Below are 7,834 nucleotides of genomic sequence, written 5' to 3' on the forward strand. Positions count from 1 at the left end.
GAGAGGGCGGAGGCCCTCGACCGCCTTGCCCAGCTCCAGTAGCACTTCCCTGGGACACCTTCCAGACCCTTGGACCTACCTGGGCCTTCAGCTGCTGGGCAAGATTAGCCTCTCGCTCTGCAGCCAGGCTGATGGTCTCCACCTGCTTTGGCACCCCAGTCTGTGCAAGGTGGAGCCCGTCCAGCTCCCAGGACACAAGTCCATCCCACAAGTAGACACTTCACACCAACTATTATAGAACCTTGCCAGAGAAGAATTTAGGAGACAGCCATGCCTGCCGTGACTCAGTCAATATCGTCTGACCTCCCAAGCCAGATAGCCAGTTGGGCCCAGCCAAAGAACCAGATGACCTGGGGTGGTCCTCCCCAAGCACATGGCTTTGCAGCCATGAGGTTATGCCTGCCTTAAGGCTACCGTCCAGGGTCTAGGGCATAAGCCACCATCTGCAACCAAAGCTAGCATCTCTTTCCTGCTTCCCATGGGCTAGGTCCTGCCACCCTTCCACCAACTGGGCTAAGGCCATTTTGTCTACTAGTCTACAAGAAAGGAAGAAGAGTGCTTCCCGCCCAGACCACATCTCTGCATGGGCATCCAGGGGGGTGGGAGTTTCCCGTGTACCCTGTGGCACAGCAAGAGTAGGAAGGATAGAAACCCTTGCAGCACTGGCACCGCAGCAGAGCCTTTTTACAAAACCTTGGCTCAGAGGATGACTACCAATAGATCACAGCAAGGTAGCTGCTCTGCTACTTACGAAACTCTGACACAGAATCAGGTTGCCTATAAATGAGTATGCACCACATTCCCCCCAAACATGTGGTGCACTGCAGGTAAGAGAGGTTGCCCCCTTCTGTCCATACGTGAGTCCTGAGGCAAGCAGCTCTATGTACCGGCCCAGAGGCTGGCTATCCTAGGCCAACCGAGGATCCATAGTGCTGCGTTACTGCTACAGTTTAGGGGGGATTCTGATTCAGAGACATTCAGTCATAATCACACAGGTGGCATATTTGTTACATTGGTTCCTCAGCCAAGCACACACACCAAATGAGCATGCGGTTCCTCCCGTACTGAGCAGGATTACTATTGCAACAACACATCATTGGAAGGTAAAACTAACCTGTCACGTGACGGTCCAAACCCAGTTCATGTTCCTTATTAGTGGGTGAGCAATTCAACGTTTGCTGAATTCTTCTACACAATGATAGAAAGAGGCGACATGGAAGGATCAAAATGCAGCACCGCTATGATTTTTTTGCTGCTACAAGAAGGTTATCCCTGTGGTAATTCTCTTACACCTCCTGCTGGAAACACAAAAAGTCTGAAGGCTCATGCTGCCCCAATTACATGGTTCTATCTTCATACTAAAAATTGAGATCCATCAAGCTTTTTCCTTTCATGGGATGTTTTTGGTCCTCCCTGATCTGGACTTAGGACATGTGTGTTATCGTAGGACACGTGTACTGCCCCAGTCAAGCTCCCCAGCCCTCAATGTCCCCAGAGTGGGTCATGTCTGGCTTGAACTGGGTGCATAGAGCCAGAAGTGACAGGGGCTTGCCCCCCGCCTCACTGGACAAGTGCAAATATTAAAACAGTAATGGCATTTCACCACTGACCCAAGGGCCTCCCAGCTATCTTACACCTCTCATGTCTACTCTCAGTGCCAGACTCAACAGGGTCTCCTATCCCTGATTATTCTAACAAGCCTGCTCCCTTGGCTGTAGTTTACAAGATAGTATATAGGGGCAGTGGGAGTCCTGTTTATCCATTCATGCATGCCACTAATGAGTGGTATGGCATTTGACCATTTTGTACCACCGGAGTGGCTCATTCCAGGTTAAGGGTTGCCCGTCAGCTGACATTCATTGTTTTGTTAAAGCTGAAGGCATTATCATATGAAACACCAAACCATACTATTGGCATACTTGGTGAAGTACATACAACAGATGAACATATATGTAAAAGGAAATCACTTTAGGCACCTCTTTACAATATTATCTAACATATATGTATATATGTGTGTGTATATATATATATATATATATATATATATATATATATATATATATATATATATATATATATATATATATATATATATGTAAAAACAGGGTAGCCAATTCTAGTGCACTGCCTAACTCGTAGCTGGTGCTAGGAAGAGGAAGCTATGGCCAAGCTCCTTACTGTATAAAAAAACACATGTGAATGTAGGGTTGTAACACTACAAAAAAAAACCCACCAAACATGCCAAAAGTGTTCCCAGCACTCAAGACCAAAACACCTTCTTACAAAAATATTTCGTTTTTATTCATTATAAAAACAAATAACCAACTGTGCAAATATGCAGTGAAGGGTAGGTGTAAATCAAGAACCTCCCCATGGCATACAGGTTAAACAACACTCACCCCCCAGGGTGGAAAATCGCCACGCGTTCCGCCTGGATATACCAAGCTTCCTCAGGCTGATCAAACTCCACATCCGTGTAAACACATCCCATTTAAAACTCAAGGAAAGCAACTCGAGCGAGGAGCTCCTCCCCCTTCTCATTATTTCCGATCACATGATCGCTTCGTGCCGCATTGTAAAATACATGGAGCGGGCCGCCATTGTTAAATGACTAAATAGTCATTGTGTTTACTATGAACACAATGCGCTGGCCATGAAGTGAATGCCATTTTAATACGAGAATGAGTGGGCAAAGAGCTCCTCGCTACACATTACATCTCCCTAATTAAAAACATTAATTTCTTAACACATTAGCTCGTGTTTAATTGCGCTAATGCGCCTTTTTCTGACATGGGTAAACTTTATCAGCCTTGACAAGAGTTTACCCATTACGTCCCTGGGTTTGTAGTGTGTTATTTTAAAAGCCGAACACGGCTCGCCACCAAATTCATAAAAACCAAAGCTCTCCATTACAGATGTGGGACATAGTGCCCTCTAGTGGAGAAAAGCTATATCTATTTTAGTTTAATCTTATGTATTAAGCTTTCACACACTCGGAATAATTTCTACTGTCATTACATTTGTCTAAGAAATGCATATTCATTTGGATATTTAATCTGGTTAAAAATAAAAGAACATGTGTTACCACTCAATTGTGATTATTCAACATGACTAATCCATATTGGAGGAGACAATATTCAATTGTTAATTTTATACAGCTAACCACAGTATGTTTACAAAAACTGTTCAAAGTGCAAGTGCGCCTAGTTTTCATACTTCAACAACATCTTGGACAAAAAAGTGTATATATACTAGTGTAGTGAATCCTGAGTTGTAATATAATACTTCTCAACTATAGTCTTATGCTGCACATTGAAATAAGTGATTCCTTCTTACTAACAGTGGCAGCACTTGTGGTGTCCCCCAAGGCTCGGCTCTCTCTCCCCTTCTTTTTAATGTGAATATTCAGCCTCTCACTCTTTTGATACATTATTTTGGCTTGCACTGCTTCTCCTATGCCCACGACACAAAGATCTTGTTGCGATTCGATCTGTCTCTCTCGGCCTCCCCCGATCACTGCCGGTCCTGCATTCTGGCAATTCATCTTTGGATGGGTTGGAACAGGTTTTGTCTTAACGGTGATAAAACCGATGTACTGGTGGTTCGCTCTTCCTCATCCACTCTGGCATGGTCTTCAGACTTTTGGCCTCTTGAGATGGGTCCAGTGTCTATGTGCTAGACGATTGTTAAAAATCTTGTGGTAAAATTGTGCAACGCTCTTTCTAGGCAACCCCAGATTAGTGCACTGTGTCAGTCAATACATTTTAAGCTGCAGATATTACTGAAGTTTCTTCCTTACCTCCCTATTCATCTTCAAGCTCTTGTTGTGTTCTCATTAATATCAGGCTCCCTTGAGTATTGCAATGCTCTGTATCTGGTTCAGCCGGTCTATCTGCACCGGAAGCTATGGGTGATGCAAAACTCTGCTGCTCATTAGGCAGTAGGGGCACCCAGACTCTGTTCCACTACGTCGATTCTGGTAAAACTACACTGACTCCCAGTGGCCAAGTTTGTTAAGTTCAAGGCCCTCTGTAGTATTGTTTCTGCATGGTGCTTTTCTCTGGTTCCTCCTTCAGGGTTACGGTTCCTCAGTTTAAGCTGGCTCGGGTGGTGCCATTCTTTTTCAGTCGCAGCGGATCTGCTATGGAATGACTCTGCTCTCTTTTTGGCGGCCATTAAAGACCAACCTTTTCATTTCTGAATAGGTTCTACCTCTTTGCCTCTTTTTGCTGTTTAGTCCCTGACCTGGTAGCACCATGAAGCCCTTGGTGGTGAGGGTGTGATTTATACATTCTTATTACATTACATTACATGCTTGGAGGGTGCTTGTCTACACCACCCTGGGTTCGGGGATCTGGACACATTCGATTGGCTGAGGGCAACGGAGGCCATTTCCTGTCCCTTCCAAATGTTGCTCACACATCTCTTAGCAACTACTGGTCCACATTCAACAGTAGTTTATGTGGTACCCTCCTCCACTATGGCCTTCACAGTTCTCATTTGAAATTGTGCTACTATCACCAAGATCTGCACCTGTGGCGGCTCCACCTCAACGCTCACCCAGGGCTTCCGTTCACACCGCAGCAACTCTCCTGCTCATTGCAGCTTGACCCCTGTGGCTGTAAGCACCGGCAGCAGCTGGGTATGGGCCCAATGCTCCACAGCCATTCCCAGCAAGGGCTAACACACCCCTTCGCAGATTCTGACTTCCATGCCCACTTTTATGCTGTCTATATAAACCAACACCTTTTCTGGAGCTTGATGAGTGTCAGCATTGTACGCCTTAACCTGATGTTCAGTACATCTTGCAGTGCCCATTCTGCATACGAAAAGTGGCACACTGGGCACTGGCATTCAGTGCCCGGCATCATGCCAGCAAGCTGGGCTGAATAGGTTGAAATTGTCTGGTCCACAAGACCTCTAATCATTTTCTTCACCAGATAAAACTGGGGTATCTAAGTGGCAGCTATCCTGAGGGAAACTTCAGAAGGAACTAGCAACTAGATGGTTTGATTAGTCTTCTAGCCCTATACCCAGGTTGGATGAACGATTTGCATGTCAGGACCGCTATGGACCTCCATCAGAGTTCCCTCTGGCGTTGCCCAGTCCAGGCATAGTTCATCATATTTAGAATCCAACCACAGATGCTCATGCTCCAACTCCACAATAGAGTGGGTGAGTGGTGCCACTGGTGTGCACGGAGCAACAGGATCCCACCGCAGCCGGCATGCGCCTGGCCACACCTTCATTGTATCACAGGGTTTTGTTTGCCTCTCCAACTCCTGCACGTGATAGACTCCTTAGTCTCTATTTCAAGATGGGTCAAGTGGGTAACCAACATCACCCAAGAGACATGGTGCCCTTTGGGGGCCGCCCTACCTGGTGATGGCATGCGGTTGGGATACACTGAGGACAGTCCACCCCAGTCAACAATCACACCAGGAGCAGGGAGCCCTTCCAGAGAAAGGCGAACCTATGGTCAATCTCCCTCGGCCATGTGGACATGGCAAAATGCAGCCTGGGTGCTGTAACACTCACCGGCGGAGCAGAGTGCCACCTGGCCCCAGGGCATTCCCTGTTGACCTGGAGCTGTTTGTGGTACACTGCCATGGAGGAAGGGTGCCCTGTGGGGCCCGGACATGCCCGGGTGGGGGTACCACAAGGTGATCCACTATTCCATCCGAGCAACCTGCACACCTGTTGAATCCTCTGGCCAGACTGCATGTATCCCACCTGTTTAATTCTCAATGATTTCAAACCCTCTTGAACTCTCACATTTCCCTTGCAGTACTTGCTACCTATCAGTTTTTCACCTATGCTTAGCCTTAAATAGAGTCTACCACCCAGTTTGAGCTGCATTCCCCAGCACCCGACTCAGAGAAGACCAGATCCTTGCATGCCTGTGGCAGCTACCCGCCTAAAACCATCCGCATGGTGGACCCCGAACAGATGCACTTGTACCTCTTGAGTGACGCTGAGGAGTAAGTGTTCTGTATACCACATTTCCTGCACCCGCAGCTGTATGTGGATTTAGCACTGGGCATTCCCTCTTCACCTGCCATTACTGAGGGAATCCTGGTTAGTTTCTTTACCTCTGTTTAGTGATATGCTTACTGGGTGGCCATGTCTGATCTGAGGCCGTATTCGGGAAGCCGAAGCTTGGGCGGCTGGTCTTGGCCCTGGGTTTGTTGGGATGCTGCCCCAGCATGGTGCCTCTGAGGCAGTCTAGAGTGCGCTATCACAATCTTTGACAAAGCCTGCATGGCGAGTGGTTGCCTGACAGTCATGGTTATGAGGCCAGAGCCCCAGGCCCATCATGTGAAGACAGCTGTGGGACACCACAGACATCCACATGTGCCTGGGTGTAAGGGACACTGGGGGTCATTACAAGCACAGCGGTAGGGGGTTAACGGCACCGGTAAGGATGCCAGTGCCGTTAACTCCCTACCGTCTCATTCCGAGGTCCCTTAGCGGGTCCCACTAAGGCCGGCTGGTAAAACCAGCCGTCCTTAGCCGGAGCCGCTAAGGGACCAGGGAGTGAATAACGGGCCCGTACTTTACGGGCCCATTATTAGGTCCTTCCCCAATCCCATTGAGTCCTATGGAGTCTCGAATGGGAATGGGGAATGGCGCTAATAGCGCCATGGCTGCCTCCAAACTCGTAATGACCCCCACTGTGTTGGAATTTTTAAGCCACCACCATCACTAGGTGCATGCTCGGCGTCTGGCTCTCCTGACCCCATGAAGGGGGAACAGGGATGTCAGGACCCTCTGGCAACAAGCCTCTATGCCAGGTCCATGTATCCAATGACAGTGCTGATCGGAGTCTGACCTTATGGTGACAAAGGGAACATGATCCCATCAACAGACAATCCCTGGGGCGATTGATGTTCAAGCGACCCTGAGACAGACATAGCCCCAGGAGAACCTGCGGATGCAAGGTGAGTTTGAAGTGACGATGATCAATGTGTCCTGCAAATCACACTAATTATCACAGCTAGCTGCGTTCTTCATCAACGTGCAAGCTGACTGATCCACTGACAAGAGTCACATACAACTTTCATTTATCCAGACATCAGCCTGACCCTGCCAGTGCAGGAGAGGCTTGGATGAGCCAGCGCTGCCCGTCCTGCCTGCATTGTGGATTTGGACACATGCACTGTCTATCTTCCTCACTTGAGAGTCGGACAAGACAATCGTGATTTATGACAAACAGATTCCAGGCAGTCAGACACTGCGCCTGACATCCTCTGTGGCAGTGATATGGGACTTCCTACAATAACAGAGCCATGCACCTCCACCACCGGCCCACCTTGCCGATCCGCTCATCCCCCCACCGTGACCTCCTACTTCACATTCGGAGAGACAGAAATGAGGGATCTAGGCGGCAGGGGTGGGTGGTGTTGGGAGGGAACACTAGATTCTTCAAAGCCCACTCCGGCTGCACATGATCATGCTCCAGGTACCTGGACATGAGGGAAGTCTGCCTGCTGCATCAGTGAGCCTGGTCATCACTCTCCGATGGTGATGGGTGGCCAGAACCTCAACAGCCACTAGTTGATTGTGCCTTTCTGCTCCATGGCTCAGAGTGCGCCACATCCCATCCTCCTGGGGAGTCATCTTTAGAGAACAGCCAGGTTTCACTCGGCTCCTGGCTACCCCACTTGGATTTTCCCTTATGACCGGGGTACTTCTGCCAACACCAGCCCCCTGGTAGTTTGGAGACAGGAGTGCCTGGCTGGCATGGCAGTGGAGGGGCCGTCTAGGAGATGAGGGGGGTGCTTGGGGCTCCCTTTATGGTACATTTTTGGAGATATTATGGCAGGTTGACCAA

The 7,834-nt window shown here is 48.5% G+C and overlaps 1 pseudogene; it reads right to left on the reverse strand.

The window, feature by feature from the left end:
• Positions 1–6,896: 6,896 nt before the first annotated feature.
• On the reverse strand, positions 6,897–7,049 carry LOC138570766 (5.8S ribosomal RNA; annotated as a pseudogene).
• Between the last annotated feature and the right edge of the window lie 785 nt (positions 7,050–7,834).

Source organism: Ambystoma mexicanum, chromosome 2q (genome assembly GCF_040938575.1).
Source record: "Ambystoma mexicanum isolate Mex_15411 chromosome 2q, UKY_AmexF1_1, whole genome shotgun sequence".
Classification (NCBI taxonomy): Eukaryota; Metazoa; Chordata; class Amphibia; order Caudata; family Ambystomatidae; genus Ambystoma; species Ambystoma mexicanum.